General features: G+C 36.3%; 1 non-coding gene across 1 annotated transcript; it reads left to right on the top strand.

Moving 5' to 3' along the window:
- The first annotated feature begins 13,095 nt into the window (after positions 1-13,095).
- On the top strand, positions 13,096-13,202 carry LOC116882076. The gene has a single exon (XR_004385541.1). It is a non-coding gene; the product is annotated as a U6 spliceosomal RNA (small nuclear RNA).
- The last annotated feature ends 8,395 nt before the right edge of the window (positions 13,203-21,597 follow it).

The raw sequence follows: 21,597 nt of genomic DNA, 5'->3' as shown, positions 1-21,597 counted from the left end.
GTAAAAATCAAGAATAATGAAAAATCATTTAACAATAAATTATATGATATAATTCTGAACGGTTTCCAACTGAGTGGCAAAATTTTTATGTATTATGAATATATATTGAAATAAACAGGGGAACTTAAATGTGTGATCATAGAAACACATTTGACTGAATTATGGAAGTGGGAAGATGAGATGGAAAGTGAAGAAGGCATTTTAGATTCTAGTGGATAGTATGACAGGTCCCTTTCTATAAAGTTATTAGCACAGAGAGGGCTCTATCAATCATAATCAGTATTTGATATTACAGCAGACATAGTCTCTCCCTCAAGAACTGATAAAAAATAAGACCATTTTACTAATAAATCCTTTGTTGCAATATATTTTTCATGATTATAATTTGAAATTTATAGACTATACATACAGAATTTTATTGTATATTCTAACAAATACATTATACATTCTTCTGGGAAAGGGAGTGACTAGATGGTGTTACATATTTTATTATAATAGCAGAACACATATTTTGATTTTATACTACTTTTTACTCTTAAATATTGTTTCTAATCTCCACGCTTGTTAAAAGAGTATAAAATACATGAGTTTATTTAAGCCCTTTTTTTGTATCTTTTTTACATTTAATTTTATTGTTTCAGTGTTCTAAGATTCATTGTTTATGCACCACACCCAAGGCTCCATGCAATACATGCCTTCCTTAACACCCACCACCAGGTTCACTTATCTCCCTAACCTCCCTTCCAAAACCCTCAGTTTGTTTCTCAGAGTCCACAGTCTCTCATGGTTGGTCTCCCCCTCTGATTTCCCCCAATTCACTTTTCTTTTTCTTCTCTTAATGTCCTCCTTGTTATTCCTTATGCTCCACAAGTAAGTGAAACCATATGATAATTGACTTTCTCTACTTGACTTATTTCACTCAGCATAATCTCCTTCAGTCCCATCCACGTTGAGACAAAAGTTGGGTACTCATCTTTTCATATGGAGGCATAATATCCCATTGTACATATGGACCATATATTCTTTACCCATTCGTTTTTTGTATCTTAAATATATAATATTATATAAAAATATAAGAGTACAATATAACATATTTAGGTAGTGTATATATGCTTTTAATATAAGGAGAATTGATTTTACAAAAATCATGTGACTTGGTTAAGTCTACAGGCTAGTTAATGGCAGACCTAGGATACATTTCAAATTCTTCTGACTTTTAACTTCATGCCTTTTCAGTGCCCTCACAGTTTTACAACAAAACTAGATTTATCTTAGAATTCTAAGATAAGAATTGAGTTAATACATTGAAATGGGGAAGGAGAAAACAAAAGGAAAATAGGATAAATTTCTTTTTACTGGGGGGATTGGTCAATACAACTTTATTGTAGAAAGTTCCCCTATATGAGGTAAGTCTGAAAGAAGCAAGGCCTATGACCATGTCCTTGGGAAACAATATTCTTTTTTTTTTTTTTTAAGATTTTATTTATTTATTTGACAGAGAGAGAGAGAGAGATCACAAGTAGGCAGAGAGGCAGGCAGAGATGGGGGGGAAGCAGGCTCCCTGCTGAGCTGAGAGCCGGATGCGGGGCTCAATCCCAGGACCCTGGGATCATGACCTGAGCTGATGGCAGAGGCTTTAACTCACTGAGCCACCCAGGCTCCCCGGGGAAACAATATTCTGATTAAAGGTGCCCAAAATTCAGAAATATCAAAATTAAAACCACCAAATAAATTAATAGTATTGAGCAAGAGTTTATTGTGCATATATGAACAGTTCACAAACTGAGAGCTTTCAAATTTAAAACTAGTATATAACACAGACACATGACATTATGGGAGGGCTTATAAGGTGAAAATGAGGGAATGGTTTAACCTTTACAATGATTGATCATTATCAATCTGGATTGGGGATTTCCAGATGACAGGAAATTGATTAAAAGTGATTACCTTATACCATGTTTAGGAAGATAACTTGTTTCTTTCATGGTTAACAAAGATGTTTACAAGAAATAACCTAAGTTTCACTATGTGTATGAAATAAGCTAGATTTAATTTTGCTTTCATGATTTAAATTGTTCTGTCTGCTCAGAGAATTCTTAAGTCTGGCCTTTATTTCATATTTAACTTTAACAAAGGAATCCATGTCTGAAAAATGAATAAAAGAATCTGAAAAATAAAACTTGAGTTGGAGATAGGATTTGAATAATAAGATTCTAGCATTTGGAGGCTTGAAGATAAAAGGCTGGGCATGTAAAGATAGGCAAAAGATTAGGGAAGTTAATTTCAGTTCCATTCATATTAAAAACAACCTACTATGACCCAGGCAGCCAGGCACTCTCCCGGGCTCTTAGAGGCCAGAGAAGAACATGCATGGTCCCTTTTATGAAATTAACTGACAAATTTATTGATGATTTCGATATATTATGGCTACAAATATGATGGAGTCAAGATATGGATTTAGGAGTCAAGAGGAGTGACACACAGCACAATCTGGGAATTCCAGGACAGTCTTCTAGAATATGTTACCTCTGATACTTTGTGAGGTACGAAGTGAGGTCAGATTAGCAAGATAGAGGAAGCAACAACAAATGTTAAATCTAAAGATGTTAAATACCAAAGATGCTGGAGGCATCCCCTTGAAGCCTCCCATGATACATCTCCATTTCTCGGCCCAAAGATGTCACTAGAACAACAGAACCTCTTTTAGATCTCCTTTCAAGTTGGGTCTCTTGTGCCTTAAGTCGTGTGCACTGAATATTCCTTCTTTTCGCTTCCTTATCTATGACTATGAAATCTCTCTTCCCACCTCCTCTTTGATGTATTTCTTTCCCCCAATGTAATATACTCCTGAGGCACTGTGTTCTCTCCACTCTTTGGCTATGGTTAAATTAATAACGATGCAATGACTGAAGAGGGAGGGATTCATCCTGGTGATTTTGAAAAAAAATTTTAAACAAAATGTTTACAATTCATGAGAAAAATATTATTGTGACCATTTTATCAAAGAAGAAACAACTTCAGAAAGGTAAAATGTCCATGCATATGCAGTTGGTAAGTGACTGTGAGATAGCAGGAGAGTAGAGTAACCTAGAGGTCATCCCTTGGCTTCCAAAGGATGGAGTGATCAGGACCATCTAAGAAAGACCCTTCTGACATCACTGAAAGCTCAACAAATGCAGGCAGACTGTTGATGTGAAACCCTCATCTTCAAACGCAAGCATAGTTGTCTGAAATAAAAGGTGTCTCATTTCTGAAAGTGTGCTGTTTTGTTCATTTACAGCATCAGAAGTCTCGTGGGAAAATTAAGAAAACCTCATTTAAAATGGAGCCAGAAGGCCAGCAGGGGGAGCACTCATGTCATATCATTGGTCCTCAACTGCAGACCCTGCTGGAAGAAACGGAACTCGCAAGACCACCCTACTCTAACTACTACTTTACTATGCTGGCCATAGGAAGAAAGGTTTTTCTCCTTTCCTGGCAACAGCCCAGCCAATGAGAGACGACACAACTGAGCCAATGAAAAACAACTATAGTTCAAACTCCAAGATTATTATTCCCAAGGACTTTTGTTGTTTATGGAAGTCTTTACAGCTCCCCACCTTTCCTGTATAAAAGATTTTCCCATCCTTTGTTTTCCAGACTTGCCTATGGTTTTGCTGTAGCTCGCTTGTGCAGGCTTGCCAATTGTCAGTTATTCTTGAATAATACATTTTTGCTGGTAAAATAATTGACAGTTTTATTTTTAAAGTGAACACAAGGAAAAGGAGAGGGCTCAGCAATCAAGTTTATATTCATAGCAGAAATGGCATAAATTTGGAATGAGAGTAATCTCAACCACGTTTTTGGACCTAATGAATGCCTTGCTAAATGGAGGTGGGAAGGAAAATTGAATTAAATGACCCAGGGCTGTAGTCCCTGGAATGACATGAAGGATTGTCAGAAAGAAGAAATGGAACAGGTGAGAGTTGAGGCAAGTCATAAGGGAAGTGGTGGTGGTGGTATTTAAGGCCTAGGGAGAAAGTACTGTACAGAAAGAAGAGCACATTGGTGGTTAAGTGGTCACTCAGGCCCTCAGGTCAGTAGGCTGAGAGTCAGCAAGCCCATTTCTTCCTGCAATCAGTAACACCATGACCCAACCCCTTTCCATTTGAAGTGGGGTCAGTCCTTGCCCCAGGTCATTTGTTATGTCATAGGACACATGTGGGAGTAGGAGGTCCTCTGCATTATAACTGTAGGAGCCTCAGGATTCCAATATCTGTCAGTTATTAGATTCTAAACAGCTGGAAAGGGGTTTCTTGTGCCTGTATTCACTGGTGTTTCTAGATTGCTGGGTTCTTCAGCTCCAAATCTGGGATATGTGAGGCACAACCCACCCTCCCCTGCCAGTACTCACTTTTTTTATATTGTTTGGATCTCAAGGCCCACAGCCAGTTTTCTTTCTACTTTTCAGAGTCCTGAATTCTTAAATGTGTGTGGAGATCAGGGAAGACTCTTCATCTCTAATATATGAGAACTCCTAGCCTAAAATGTCACCACATTACCGTTTATTTGGGTTGAGGCACAGGGGTAGCTCAGTCATTATGCGGCTGCCTTCAGCTCAGGTCATGATCCCAGGGTCCTGGGAGCCCCACATCAGGCTCCTTGCTCTTCTAGAAGACTGCTTCTCCCTCTCCCACTTCCCCAGCTGTGTTCCCTCTCTCACTGTGTCTCTTTCTGTCAAATAAATAAAATCTAAACCACACACACAAACACACACTCACCACAAACACATTTATTTGGGTTAAAAGATGGAGCCAATTCAACATGCACTTCTTAGTAGAAATCACCGGTTACCGTACAGAAACAATTCATTGTCTCTGTGTATCCATCTACTCTTTACTCGTTATGCTCCCACTACGAGGGGTTTTTTTAGTGTCTTGAACCAACTGAATTCCTTCTTAAACAACCATCTTTCCAAATACTCTCTGTACTGGTGTTTTGTCTCTCTGCTTGCTTAGCTGGCAAACTTCTCACTTATCAAAGGTTAGGTGAGCAATCCTCCTAGTGAATTTTTCCCTTGTTCCCAATGCTTCAATTCCCCTATGATGCTCTCACTTTACGAATAGCTATATTATTAAATATTATTTTAATGGAATTTTTAAAATATCAAGTTTTTCATTGTTACTGTTTTACATATATTTTAATACATATGTAGAATTGAAGTCATATGTAATTTCACCACCCTACAAATAATAAGTATTCCATTAAAAAAAAAAAAGAAAAACTACAAATGTCTTGGAATTGGCAAATCATCAACGAATATTTTTTAATCTATTTTGATTCTTACTCATAATGAACCTTGATTCTGATTCCTTTTTTTTTTTTTAAGAATTTATTTATTTATTTGACAGAAAGAGATCACAAGTAGACAGAGAAGCAGGCAGAGAGAGAAAGGAGGAAGCAGGCTCCCTGCCGAGCAGAGAGCCCGATGAAAGACTCGATCCCAGGACCCTGAGCCAAAGGCAGAGGCTTAACCCACTGAACCACCCAGGTGCCCTGATTCTGATTCTTTTAAATAAGAGGTAAATATATGGAAAATGCTGAAAACTATACAGATGTTCAGTTTATTTCCCTTATATTTCTTTATTATACTTTGTTACAAAAATATACACTTTCTTGTTTAGTCATAAGATGTTGAAAAAGTCTAAACATAATCATATATCAGATTCAAAATTTGACTTTGTGATGGAAAAATTTACTTAACTTCTATGAGCCCTTTTTATTCCAAAGACAAATTACTGTTATTTCTTCTTATTAAGTTGATATGGCATATGAAATATAAATAAAAAAGTAGAGCAAAGTAACCAGGCAGTAAATAACATGCAGTGATATTGCTTTACTCTATATGTTATTTTATATGTAATTTTTTTTTTCCTAACTATAAACAAGGAAACTGATAATGTCTCTTCATTCCTGGGTCTTTTGCAACCAACACAGATGTCTATATAGTAAGTTAATTTATGCTATCTGGAAAAGTTAAACTCAAAACTAATATAAACAGAGGTAATATTAGGAATTATGGAAGAATTCCTCATTACAACAAATAAAGAGTAGTTGTAAGGAATCAAGGAGGGTTTTTTCTCCCCTCATCTTTGGTACATGTTTGTTTTATGCCTGGTTAAATAGTACCTAGTTTCACAATGATCATTCCCCAAATATTAATAAGTATTTTGATTAAACTGAAAAACAGTGAAATGAAAAAGTAAGTTTTAGTGTGAAGATCTAAGCAGAATGTTTGGCAAGGTAAAAGGGGGATGTGATTTAAAAAATAAGCTTCATTTCATACTATATTTTTATTCTGCATGGGATTAGATTGTACAGTGCATTTATATGATGATGATTATAGATATGTAACAGTTTCTTTTGAGTATCTTTTGGCAAAAGATCTGGAGCTGAGGTAGGAAATCCAGCAGGGTAGTATATAGAAGTTGATTCTGAGTTATTAAGAAGATAAAAGGAAGACAGTACATTTCATCTCCTAACCTTCTACATATGACCAATTAAATTAATTTCTTAATTGCAAGATCTTCATAGTAATTTTCATGAAATAAATAAAGCAGCCAAATAATCTTCCTTTCTTGTCCTCAAAGGAGCATTCCTTCTTGGCCTGGGTATCTTCATTTTGCATGGATGTGGATGACAATAGTAGTGAATTAACACAGTTTATGACTTGTTTGTTGCTGGGCTTAGCTTTCAGTTAGTATTTTCAAGGAAGAAATCAAGTGTGGCAAAATGCCCAAGCTAATATGATGTTTGCACTAATTATGTTAGTTTTATAGGTATCAGTAAGCTTCAATAATTAAAGATAAATGAGGAAGAGATACCTTCTTTCCTTAGATTTCACTACCAGGTAACAGATTAAAATAAAGCAAATACAAGACTGATTTTTAAAAAAATGAATTTAACCACTTACTAAAAAGCAGTTGAGATTCACATGTGTGTTCATGCACATGTGCACATACACACACACACACATACACGCACATACATTCCTTCACCAGAACCCTACACTCTCATCCCCAAGCTCCTTTTACTTACATACTCTGTCCTAACAGACATTGCTAAACATCTACCCAAAATAAATAAATAAATAAATAAATAAATAAATAAATAAATAAAGCTTTGCTTAAGGCAAAAAGTTTTAATAGTAAAATTCAGTGAAACCTTATTGGAATTAGATGATAGTCTCTGAATGGGGGATGGCCCTAGAGAGAAGGCTTATCTTAGATGGAGAATGATTCCCATGGATGGACTAATTGTATGCCCTCAGTAGCCAATAATCCCAGCAGCTGGGACATGAATGCCTCCGTCCTGAAGGGGAATCTAGGTGGAACATGACAATATTCACTACAGCCTACATTTTATACTTCTTGAATCCACTTATAATATATTCACTTATAGTAAATTGAATACATCTGGGAAGGCATCTTCAAGACATTTTGGGCAGTCTCTTTTTCTGGAAAAACTTTTCTAAAAAAGTTAATGGAAAAAACTACAGTCCTCACTGCTTTGGGTGCTTTCAAGATAATTATTATATTTTCCCTCTATATCAAATCTAAATTCCCCTGAATCTAATCTAGATCAGCAGGGTCATCTAAGTGGTTTATCTAGTGGAGTGACCTGGACATTCATCTCTGTGGAGTCTGATCACTAGCCCTTTCTCATGCTATGACTGTTGCATGCAGTAATTTAAATTTAAATTAAAGGGACTACCAAGAGATGGCTCTGAAGCTGACTTAGATGAACGATGTCCTGGGAGATGTTTAACAACTAGCTCTCTGGAAGAAAGAAAATAAAAGCCTCCCTTTGAAGCGTTTTCTGATTTCTATAGTGAGATATTCCAACCATGGCTGGTTTCGAGTTATCGATATTGTGTGACTGAGCAAGGAATTGGGAAGAGAAGTGGATAATAGGCTCCGATGCACAGGTTTGTAGAGCCTATACTAGCACACCACTACCTTGATGCCAAGTATATTCCTCTCTGTCCTGCTGGATAGCAGCAGCTGTACTTCCTCCTGATGATCGGTCAATAATCTGCCAGGGTGATGTCTCCTTTCCTTGTCTGTTGGTCCCTTGGCACAGAGTCCAATTAATTGGGTGGCAGCCATAGCATTAAGTTTAATTCTTGATCTGTCACTAATGGAAGAGATTTCCCTCTGGGAAATAGAACCTTTAAATCTTCTTACTCCAGAATGCAAGGACAAGAAGCAGCACTCCCTCTACCCCACCTCCACTGACAGTGCATCCCAAGGAGTAATGGTAGGCAGAACCTCTTCCACTTTAATCCCTCAGTTATCAGCCCTTGTATTCTACCTTTGTGGACACAGTACCATTAAGTCCCCACTGATGATAGCAACAGATCCTCCCAATTAATCATCTCCAAGCTGGCACAACAGCAATGTCATCAAAGGCTGTTTGATTGCTCTTTCAGACCACAGCTTTTTGGAGATACAGCATGGGACAAAAGTAGTTCCCATACTCGTGTATATAACACCGTACCTCCCTTTTTAAAAAGTTTCCTTGCTCTATAGCTAAAAGGTCCCTTGTCAAGAGATCAAATACTCTATAAGCTCTCAGATTGTTGTATCGTCAGAAGAACTGTGGGAAGGAAAGTCAAATCTGTACCTAGAATGTATTAATTTCAGTCAGAATGATTCACACTGCCCCTTCCAGTGTGGAATGGATTCAATATAATTAACTCATTATCAAATGGCACCTTGATCTCTTTGAGAAACTGAATTAGCAGTTTGCTCTTAGTCTTTGTTGTTGGCATGCGTGACAGCGGACAATAGTGTTCTTAGATAAGACTTGGTGACTAGGCTGTTAAGGTTATGCATATCCTCCACTTCTGTTTCCAAAACTGCATTCATGAACCCATGTACCAGCCTGGGGTGGTCAGTGACCGGTGGCTGATGGCAAGTAGCTGAATCATTCTGTCTACTTGGTTGTTTAGTGGCTCTCCTATGGTAGATGCACACTGGTGGTGACAAAAAGATTGTTGAAGAACAATTAAGTTCATATATATACCTACATTAAAAAACAAGCAAACAAAAAAAAAACAACAAAAACTGACAGCCAAACTCTTTTTAAAACTTCATAGGCCCAAAGTACTAATAATTGGAAACATCCCTCCAAATTAAGCATATCAAATAAACCTATATTACAAACTAAGGATATTTCTGCTGGAAAGTGTTAAAACTATTTTTCTAATTTTGCTTCTGAAATCACTTGAATGCAAGTAAAATTATATTCCAGTTTATTAACATTTTGGCCACCATTTTGAATAATCAGAAATTATTTCAAAATAGCAACAACAAAGTTAAAATTGGTTTTCAAATATACTGATGTGCTTAGGGTGTTTGGGTTTCTCAGTTGTTTAAGAGGCAGACTCTCGGTTTTGCCTCAGGTCATGATCTCAGGGTCCTGGGATAGAGCCCTGCATCAGGTTCTGTGCTCAGCAAGGAGTCTGCTAGAGATTCTGTCTCTTCCTCTGCCCTGCCCCCTGCTTGTTCTCTCTCTCTCAAATAAATAAACAAATACACACACACACACACACATACACAGATACACTAATGTGCTTAAAAAAATGAAAGTAATGCTTTTTTTTATCATGTTACTTTTTGTACTCTTTTCATATTTTACATTATTTTGGTTATTAAGCTACTTTTTTTGTATTCTAGAGAACATAATTTATTTTTCAAGTCCTAAACACTTTCCTTGTTATTATTTGTTTTAGAAGGGCATGAGTAGCTAACTCAGAGTCCCTCTGTCCTGTGTGATTCACGAGCAAATTGTCCTGTTTGCGATGATCATGACCTTCTCTCCAATTTATTCTTTTCCTCTCAGTAATTATTTACACTTTATTAATAATGAAAATTTTTCCATCTTTTAACTTTTCAGGCTTTTTGTTTTCTATGTAATATTAAATATATTGTAATGGAAGTTTGACTTGGCAAATTTACTAAATCTGCATTTTCCTTTAGAACAATTCCCTTATAAGTTCCAAAAAGTGATCCCTAATAAATGCAGTTGGAGAATAATTCACTTCAGTATTCTACTAGTTTCTGAAGTTGGTCACTCCTTATTCACTAGTCTTGAGGTTTCTCTATTTGTGAGAATAAATGTACTCAAAAGTAGGGAGATTTGCTGCAAAAATAGAGTGGGTCTGCTCCCAATTCCTTCTCCCTTTGACTTATCATTTGTAGGTGCCATTATGATATAGGTTTGTTGATAGAATTCCTCTGGATGACCTATAGCATATGTGAAGATTTTCACATATATTATACAACTCTCCATAAAACTGTCTCCAACATAATAAACCATATATTGCTCATGTTCTGAAAATGCAAAGATGAATAGGACTATTATATAAGAAGAGTTTACTTTGGGGATCAATAGCAATGACAAAAATATAAAATGCCCTATACCTGTGTACTTCAAATAACAGTTTGTGTGTTTAATCAGCAACACCAAAATGTACAAATTAAATAATTGGGAATTACTACACTATCATGTCTTTATTCCTTCTATTATTACTACTCTACCTATCTTTATATATACATTATATATACAGATTTATATATAGAGAGATTTTATATATATAAAATCCATACCTCTTACAGACTTTTATGGTACTTATGATGACTGGAATGGAGGAAAATATCCTTTTAGATACCATGTCTGCTTGGCTATGATAAGAACTTTCATTCTTTTATGACAGAAGGAAGGTTTTTGTCTTCCAGTTGTTTGGGCACTAAAAGATAAAAAAGTTAAAACTAGGGCAGATTAGTAATGGAAAAAATTAGTGTTTTAACCTAACAAGATTTATCTTGTGGATGATTAATAAAAAGTATGTATGTCCTTAACTACTATTCCATGTCCATGCCAGGGGAAATTGGTAGCATTAGAATCTTGTACTGAGCACAGAAGAATCTATTTGATATGGTTAGTACAAGAACTGGAGCTTTCCATATACATGCCTATAGAGCTTTGGGGTTATAAAGCAACACTTAACCAGGAGCAACAAACTATAGATTCTTCAAAAGCTTCTCCACTTAAAAGGAGGAAAGAACAGTATATGGGCCTATAGAAATATCACCTTTTGTACAATTCATATTATAGCCAACAGACTTTTTAAATTCTGGGTAATTAGTTTAATTACTATATTTCAATTTTAACATTCAGAATGTTTTAATTAGAATGGCATTGTTTTGTCATTTATTCATGTATTTCTTCTACAGTCAAAATAAATTTAAAAAGCAGTTATTTGATATCTTTCATATATGAAAGCCATGAATTGTGTTCTAGGAGGATAATAAAAATGAAAAAACTCAGTTCTATCACTTATAATGTTAATAATAGAGTAGAAATTAAACAGTAGACTGAATTGATAGTAATATAATTAAAAATATGATGTATATCATGAATAAAAAACCATAGGAAGGTGAAAAGGAAGAATGACTCAAGACTGAAGTAAATAATAAAGCTATAAATAAAGAAAGGGCGATTTAATCTCATTAATATTTTTTTAGATTTTTATTTATTTTTTTGACAGAGAGACAGAGATCACAAGTAGGCAGAGAGGCAGGCAGAGGGAGAGGAAGGGAAGCAGGGTCTCTGGTGAGCAGAGAGCCCGATGTGGGGCTCGATCCCAGGATCCCGGGATCATGACCTGAGCCGAAGGCAGAGGCTTTAACCCACTGAGCCACCCAGGCACCCCAATCTCATTAATTTTAAAATAAAGGTTAAGTTAATCTTCCATTAAATAATGGAATCATTTTTTTTCAACTGTAAAGATGTTCTAAGTGCAAATTAAAAAAAAAAAAAAAGTAAGTCACGGTTGAACCCTGACTACCAGGAGAGAAGAAGGGGGGAACAGTTAATACTATATTAAGGATTTATCTGTATTTAGTAGGACTTGGGAAGTCACTGAAATATTTGAAGACAAAAAAAATGTTCTTTTACATGTCACAAACATTTGTTGAAAAACTGTCACAAAGTAGATTTATTTTTTTTTTCCTTGAAGATGGGTAAGAGCTAAAAGTGACCTGCTCCATAAGGAAATTTTTCTATAGTAAGGCTAGTAAGGTAGTAAGGCTAATAGATTTCACAGACAACCATAGTATATGACACATGACAAGTCTCATAAGAGAAACACAAAGACACTTGAGTGGAAGAATCAGAAAAAGCTTTTGAAGGATGTATCTTGAGATAATTGTTTGCAGATTTTAAAGGTTGACGAAAGGTAGAGACAGGTGGTATATTTCAGGTCTGGGTAATAATCTGTACAAACTAGCATGGGGATAAATTCATGGGATGATTAATAGTCACCAGTTCTATATTAGACCAGGGGCTCTGTGCAGAGTACAAGAAGGCAGCAGATTTGTAAATTGGGATGTAGCCATATTGTAGATTTAGTTACAGGGCGATTTGGATTGAATTCCATTATTGTGAAATGAGAAGTCACTGACAGTTTGGCAATGACAAAACTTAATCTGTAATCAGAAAAGTTAAATGATCAAAGAATAAATTAGAGTTTGTTGAATTCTCATTGAAAATGATAAAGCTGAATCACCAAAGTTTCCTCTTCCAAAACATAATGAATCAATAAAAAAAATAGTAATACCACTATTATCACCAGTAGCTATGAATATCTGCTGAATTTTTTTAGAACTTATTTTAAGAAATACTGAAAAGAGAAAAGAAAGAGAACATTTAACTTAATTAAGAAGTTATTATATAATGTCTTGGCAGAAGGGTAAGGAAGACAGTTTACATTGAAAAGAAAACAGTCCAAACTTTAAAAAAAAAAAAAAAAAGTGCAAAGGAAAAAATAAACTTCAATAATGGACTTACAGATCAAAAAAATGGATACAGTAATAAAGAGAATTACTACAATGGAAAATTAAATCAGTGATGGTAAGCGAACTTCTTCCAGAGTACAGAAGAAAGGGTGACTAAAGATAAAAGCTAAGAAAGCGTTTGACCTGTATGCAGGGAAACAATGCAGCTTAAAGATTTTTTGGAGGGTAAAGAATTTTAAAAAAGAAAACAACAGTGCTTGCTTCAGCAGCACATATTCTTAAATTGGAACAATTCAGAGAACATTAGCATGGTCTTTGCACAAGGATGACATGTGAATTCATGAAGTATTCCAAATTTTTCTACAAACAGAATTGCCATGTGATCCAGTAATTTGACTACTGAGTATTTATCCAAAGAAAAGATAAACACTAATTCAAGAAGATGTATGCCCTCTTTTATTTATTGCAGCATTATTTGAAATAATCAAGATATGGAAACAGCCCAGGTATCCATCAACCGATGAATGGAAGAAGAAGAAGTGATATATACACATATATATTATAAAACTCAGCCATTAAAAAGAATGAAATCTTGCCATTTTCAATAATATGGATGGACCTAGGGGGTATAATGCTAAGTAAAATACATCAGTCAGAGAAAGCAAATACTATATTATTTCACTCATATGTGAAATTTATGAAAGAAAACATAAATAGGGCACCAAGGTGGCTCAGTCAATTAAGTGGCTGCTTTGGCTCAGGTCATGATCCTGGAGTCCTGGGTTTGAGTTCCGTGTTGGGCTCCCTGCTCAGCTTCTTTCTCTGTCCCTCATCTCCCTCTCATGCTCTTTCTCACTCTCTCTCTCTCTCTCTCTAAAATGAATAAATAAAATCTTTAAATATAAAAAAATACACATAAATAAAGAGGAAAAGGAAACAAACAAGAAAGCCAAACTTAAATACAGAGAACAAACTGGTTACCAGAGGGAGATGGGCAGGTGGGGGGGATGGGTGAAATAGGTGATGGGTATTAAAAGTACATTTATCCTCATGAGCACTGAGAAATGCATAGAAATGTTGAATCATTTATATTTTACACCTGAAACTAATATAATTCTGTATGTTAATTATACTTGAATAAAAAAATAAAAGAACAAAATGATCAATTAGAAGGAAAAATCAAGGACTTAAAGAAATTTTCTTAATATAAAGCAGAGGCTGAAATGGAGAAGGGAAAAAAAGATGTATAAACATTCAGGCTAATTATCAACAAAGTATCAAAAACTAAGTGATCATTTCAAATGACAAGGGAGGGGCAGTAACAATTTTCCACCAACTGTATTATGATTCAATTCTCTTTTATATGTGAAAACAAAACAAGGATGTTTTTAAGATATGTAGGGCTTCGGAAAACATCCTACACAGAGAAACAGGTAAGTTCTTTGAACTCACAGGCAATATCTATCTTAATCATGTCATCATCAGCGACTGGTGGGGAGGCTAATAAATAATGCTCTCTACGTCCCTTTTATTGTATGTTTCTGGGGTTTTCTATTTTCTATCAGTTATGCTGCATTCTGTAGCAATAGATAGCTGATACAAAGTAAATGTATATTATTTCAGATGGTGATATTTTCCAGGAACAGAATGAAGCAGGGCTATGGGGACAGGGAATGCTGGAGCAGGGAAAGGTTTATTTTGTAGAGTGTGGCCAGGAAAAGTGAAATAGGTGAATGACATTTGAGTAGAAATATGAAGAAAGAATTCCAACCATGATAGCTTAAATGTTCCCCTCAGCTTTGCGAAATATTAGGCTTCTCTCTGCCGCAAGTCCCTGAACTGCCCTTTCTTAGAGCATATACTTCAGAAACCTTGTAATTGTAAATCTTTTCATTGCCACTTTGAGATGCAAATCTTTTTTAAAAGCTTCTTGCCAGTTTTACAACCCAAGCCTGTCTCTCTCAAGGACCTGGACACCATCTCTTTGGAATGTAATCAAGGAAAAAAGTACTCCTCTCTCTCAGTTTCCGAGAGAGGATCAGAGACTAACTTCGGAAGGTATCTTGCACCAAGTTACAAAACAATGTCCTGTCAGAAAGATGGTAGAAAGTTTACTTTTAAAGGCTCTATTTGATCTGCATGTAGACGTGCTTATATTGGTATTTAAAAACCAGTGCTAAATCTAAGTTTATAGTAATTCTTAAAATGTACTGTTTATTTCTTAGTGTCAGGAATGTGATACTAAGATGTGAAAGTACTTTTCTTACAAGGTTAAAACTCCAAAATAAGGCCCGTAACATTAGGGGGAGAAAAAAAAAAACAACAACCCAACTTTTTGAGGATAGGCTCAACCAGTAAGCATTGTGGTGTTGGGGCTGTTGGTGGGGGAGGGCATCTGTGACTTAAACTGTCTCTCCACATAACTTTACATAAAAACAATAAATAAACAAAAAATAAAAATAAAAACAAGTGAAGGCAGCTATTGGGACAGGGTAGATTTTTAATTAATCTGAGACATTCATAGGAAGCTATAGTTAAGTTTGGGTCCAGGTTAAAAGACAGACACATAAGGCAATTATTTTGGAAGAAAGTAAGAAAGGTGGAAATGATTAGAACTTGAGGTGCTTTGCAGAAGACAGAGGCAGATTATATGTGAAATGTTCTGGGCAGGAGAGTCTCCAGCGTTTGGAATAGTTGAGAGAATGAATTAAAGGTATTGGAAAGTAGATGAGGGTATGAAGGGGAGGGAGTCACTGAGAGAAATATTTATTGCTTGGTGGTGTTACATTTTTCTCTGAGAAAACCCCCCCAAACAAAAAGCTTACTTTCAACGTAGCACATTAAGCCAGTCAACATATTTACCATGTTTCCACTATCAAAGTGTCTATTGGGGTCATATCAATACCACTCTGCATATTATTTTCCTCGATTTTATTTCCTTTTTATTAAGTAATTGGCTTTCTCTCATGATATAGTATAGCATTCATCAAATATTATATAATTTCAAAAAACCTATGTGGTTGTTTCTCCCAGCATCAGGTTACAGATGTTTTGAAATGACATGAACAGCTTCAGGTAATCAGAATAATGATCGGATCTAGATTTAGTTTAGGCCTTACTTACTGTGCATGTTCTTGCCCTGCTTTCTGGGCTGGAGCAACTATCCTAAAAGAAACAAAAGATACCTAGCGACAGTTTGTGCTGTGGGATGGAGGATAGTAGAAGAGTTCCTTGGAGCAGGTACTCCTAGGTACAATTTACTGGGCTAATGGTGATCTGACAGATGTCTCCCAGCTACTATGAGTAGTAGCTTCTAAAGACTACTCCTGGTCATTTTTCTCAGCTGATGAAAACCACATAAACTGGGAATATATCCCCTCTATCCCTCCCAGGACAGCCTATTGCCAATGAGGGATGGGTACATGGGTTAAAATTCTAACACTCTTGCCTCATGGGGAGGGAGGAACTCTGTGGCGCTTATGGTTGAGTCTTCTTGTGGGTCAGACTAGGGCTGCTGATTCCATCACTCTCATCTCCTTCTCCTTCCGTAGCCTGCTCTACTTTGTAACCTAAAGGCTTATACTGAAGAACTGTCCCTCAGTTAGCACCAGAATCCCTATCTCAGACCTTGTTCTTGGGAATAATACCTGGAAAGGTAATTTTCCTTGTTGCCTGTGGACAGAACATGACAGCACTTCATCTCCTTCCTGCAACAGGATCCTCTGTGCTCTCACTCCAAGACTCACCTATTTTTATTGGGACACAAGAAATTCCCAGGTTCACTAGCATCTATGAATGAAAGACTTGGAAGTAAAGTGTGGGGGAATTAATATCCTCTGGGTCAAATTTTGACTAATGGGAGAAAGGAGGCTATAGATGAGCCTTCTTCTCCCTCTGCCTCTCCCCGCTGCTCACTCTCTCTAATAAATAAAAATCTTTAAAAAAATAAAAATAAAAGCTTACGCCCTAAGCTAGAAGGACAAGGAAGCAGGGAAAGATACGGTTTTCAATACATTTTAAGGAGGGGAATGATAGCAATCATTTAAATGACAGAGGTAATGGGCTTGGATAATGTTAGTTGCGGCTTCAGTTTCTAAAAAGATAATTTATTTATTCTACTTGGGGTGATGTTGTTGTTATTGTTATTATTAGGTTCCTGTCTGTAGTGAGCATCTACCCTGTAGAGTGAACTGAGTGCAGAGAATCTTAGGCCCACATGAGAGGCCTGAGGAGTCCACTAAGAGACAGGAGCTAGCAGAAAACGGGAGACAGGACAGGAGCAGTGGAAAATGATGGATCGCATGCCAAATGCAATAGGAGTGTTTATAAATATAGTGAGACAACTGCCAGGGATTTTAACCGAAGGAAAAAGAAAGTCATACATCACGGACAGGACTAGTCAAAAAAAGATACTGAGTAGAGAAGAGACGGTGTAAAGGAAAAGCCTTCAGCTTCCTCAGGGCAATTACATTTTGTTTTATCTGGTCAATTTTAGATTTTTCTTCTGTCATATTCTAACCCAGTTTGTATCAAAGGAAGAGGCTTGGATCATTACCTAAAAGAAAGAGAAGAGGGAGTTAATTGCTGCTGTTGTCGGGTTTCTGTCGTGGAGTCAGAAATATGAAAACCAACATTCCTGTTAATCATAGATAACAAACCAGAGGGAAGCATGGGGGCTCGGCAACCGCTCACGTGCAGGACTCCTCATGTGCAGCTGCGGGAGCTGGGAAAGTGACTCTGTCTAGGCTAATGAGGCAAGACAAAATAAAGGCCCAAGTCACAGCAGAAAGGGTTTTAAATGCACAGCTGTATCCACTGCTGTCTCTTTCTGCACCTGCTCTTCAATTGCAGGTTAAATTTTTCCCTGTTGCAATCCGTTTGCTTCCCTACAGGACCCCCTAACATTTCTCTAAATCCAGTCTAAGCTGCTATTGATTATTTATTGTGGGTACCCTGTAACTGACAAAATTTGATTTTCTCTTATTGGTGGGCCCTGAGCTGAAGTAACTGTCAGAATTCAAAGTCCAAGCAAGATGCAGCATCACACTAAGGGGAAAGAGTTCATGTTAACTATTAAACATGACTCGGGGTTGCAATTATACCCACGTCATCTGTTAAAAGGGCATGCTACAGGCACAAGGGTGTGGTAGATTTAAAGGACCATAAACAAAATAGTTTTCATTCTCATATTTGGAACACGTTGAAAAAGTTAAGATATAGGAGAGGAACAGATGGCTATGTTGCAACTAACTCTGATTTGGAAAGGTAGCTTTAGGTTATCGCTAAATGGACAGTCTCGGACTTCGTGTCTGGATTAGAAAGACTTCCTACCTTAGTCATCAGCAGAATTGGACAACTTAGGCTTCTCATGGGCAGTCAAAGATTTTACCTGTAGTTCTCTTCAAAGAATATGTGCTTTCTACAGAGACTGTAAATGCTAATTATCATGTAATAGAATAATGGTAATAATAATAACAGTAATAACAAAAATGACCATACTAAAACAGTAGCAACAGAAATTATTTCTCACAATGTCCCTTTGGACCGTAAAATTTTATAGCTATTCCTCCTACTCTGGTAAAGTCTGAGTAAGAAAATGAGACTAGAGGGTTTACCCCCTATGTAGAAATGTTCTCCTCTCCTCAGAAACTTGAGGAGGAAGGACCATCTCTCCTTCTTCACAGCTATTCAACAAGGCAGAGCTCCTTCTTGCGGAGCCAAAGACACAGATGGTGCAGTCCAGCAGACCCAGGATGTGAGGAAGGACACCTGCGTGTTTCACCTTTGCCAGCAGGCCTCCCTCCTAACCTCTGAGTCCAGGGCAATATTCAGGCAAAGCAGATGAATAGAAGTCACCTGAGAGCTGTTTTCTGGTGACATTTATGGGACATAAACCCATGTACACAGGAGCTCCTATTGCACACATCTCAGCTGTCAGGATCTACTTTAAACCATCTTTGGAAAGACTGGATTTCCATTTCCCCTGTGTTAACCTGCAAGCCCTTCCTACTGAAGGATTTTCAGTAAGCTCCGTTTCCACCAAGTCACATGAATTGTTCAGTTCCTCAGAATTTAAAACCTTTGTTTACTCTTAACTCACACTAAAACGCTGTTTCAGCATACTTTCATTTGCTTGCTTTGGTCTTCAATTACTTTATGTTTTGGGCCTAGAATTGGGATTTGGGCATGAAGATGGGTTGTCCAACACAGACTATCACATGATGAACTTGAGAATGGAAACAAAAACTATGGGTGGTGGAATCAAAAGATGAAAGTTTTGATCCCTGATGAAAAGATATTTCCACTATATCAGTCCTGTATTCCATACCTACAAATTTGTTGTCATGAGAGTTAAAAATAAATGTCCATTTCCCTTAAACAACTTGTATCCTGGAATGTTTCTATACGTTTGTGTCTAAACTTAATTCAATAAAAATAATATTGGTACCAAAACCTAAAAAGAGGTCTGGATTTTATTCACCAGTGTAAGGAGTTAAGAATAAAATATTTTGATAGTAAGCAGAAAAGCTTTAACCTAATTACTTCATGGCACAATGCTTGCCCAAACCATTATCCTCTGCATCTGGGAAGCATCCTTCAAGGTACAGAAGAATGCCAATTGTCTGAAAATGTTTTCTTCTGCCAACTGCTTATAGTCAACATTTCCTACCATCCCCAAGCTACTGGCAACTATTAATCTGCTCTCATTTCTACCATTTAGCATTTTCTATAATGCTATATAAGTGGAATCATATAGTTTATAGCCTTTGAGTCTTGCTTCTTTCACTTCGTAAAATGTATTTAAAATTCATCCCTGTTTTGTGTATAGTTTTGTTTTTTTTTTATTTGTGAATGGTATTTTGTTGTATGGCTAGATACACTGCTGTTTTGGTTATCCATTTATGGAATGAAGGGCATTTGGATTGTTTCCATTTGTTCAAATTATGAATAATGATTCTATAAATACTACAAGTTTTAGTATGAATATACATTTTTACTTTTTGGCATAAATAACTAGAAGTGTGATTGCTGGAGTATATGATAGTATGTATTTAATTTCACAAAAACTGCTAAGTGTTTCACAAAGTGTTTATTTTTATTTTGCATTTCCACTAGTAATGTAGGATTTGTATCCTCACCAACACTTAGTGTTGTCAGCCTTTTAAAGTTATATCTGATATGTGTGTAATAATATTACATTGTAGTTTTAATGATATTTTCCTAATAGGTAATTTATTGAGTTTCTTCTTATGTGCTTATTTATCATCTGTGTATCTTGTTAAGTGTTTATCCAAATGTTATCTCATTTTTAATTATATATTTGGTTTTTTATGGTTGGGTTCTGAGATTTACTTATTATGAATACAACTTATTTGTCAACTATGTGATTTAGAAATATCTTTGTGCTTTGGTCTAAGCACATCTAAGAATTCTGTCTTTGGGTCACCAAGGTGGCTCAGCGGGTTAAATGTCTGACTTAGGCTCAGAGTATGATCTTAGGGTCTTGGGATCAAACCCCACATTGGGAACCCCCTCAGTTGGGGGGAATCTCCCTTTGCCTCTCCCCCTGCTCATGCACACACACTATCTCTCAAATAATAAATAAAATTAAAAAAAAAAAAAAGAACTCTGTCCAGAATACATTGTAATAAAAATTTTCTCCTACGTTTCTAGGTAGAGGTTTTGCATTTTTATGTTTTACATTTAAGACTGATCCATTTGAAGTTTTTGTCTAGAGTATAGGACAAGACTTTTTTAAAAAAAGATCTTATTTATTTATTTGACAGAGAGAGAGATAGTGAGAGCAGGAATACAAGCAGAGGAAGTGGGAGAGGGAGAAGCGGGCTTCCCACCAAGCAGGGAGCCTGATGCGGGGCTTGATCCCAGGACCCTGGGATCATGACCTGAGCCGAAGGCAGACACTTAACAACTGAGCCACCCAGGTGTCCCTGGGTCAAATATTTTAAATATTTTTTTGCATGTTTATGCCCAAATGCTAACATTATGGCTTTGTCAGAAATCTCATCATATTTGTGTATTTGGTCACTGGATTCTTTCTTGTGCTCCATTGATCTATGTGTTTAGTTGTTCACTAATACTCCAATGTCTTAATGTAGCTTTTTTTTTTTTTAATGTAGCTTTTTATGAAGTCATGAAGAAAGGCAGCACAAATCCTTCAAATATATTCTTTTGTTTTAGCTACTCTGGTATCTTTGCTTTTCTTTATAAATTTTAGGAAAAGCATGTCAGTATCTATAAAATTTCTGCTGGGCTTTTCTTTGGGGCTATAATGATTCTATAGACCAAATGAGGGGACTGATTTTGTTTTAATTATTATTTTTAAAAATTTATTTATTTATTTGTTATTATGTTATGTTAGTCGTCATATAGTACATCATTAGTTTTTGATGCAGTGTTCCAAGATTCATTGTTTACATATAATATCCAGTGTTCCATGTAATCCGTGCCCTCCTTAATACCCATCACTAGACCAACCCATCCTTTCACCCCCCTCCCCTCTAAAACCCTCAGTTTGTTTCTCGGAGTCCGCAGTCTCTCATGGTTCATCCCCCTCTGGTTTCCCCCCTTCATTTTTCCCTTCCTTCTTCTAATTTCCTCCATGCTATTCCTTATGTTCCACAAGTAAATGAAGCCATATGATAATTAACTTTCTCTATAAGTGAAGAGGGGGATTGATGTCTTCATAATTTTGAGAGTTCAACTCATGAACAAGGCATAATTCTCCATATATTTA

Source organism: Lontra canadensis, unplaced genomic scaffold, assembly GCF_010015895.1.
Source record: "Lontra canadensis isolate GAN:19392208 unplaced genomic scaffold, GSC_riverotter_1.0 scaffold80, whole genome shotgun sequence".
Classification (NCBI taxonomy): Eukaryota; Metazoa; Chordata; class Mammalia; order Carnivora; family Mustelidae; genus Lontra; species Lontra canadensis.
Note: the sequence above shows the minus strand (reverse complement) of the source record. Positions and strands in the feature narration are given on the sequence as shown.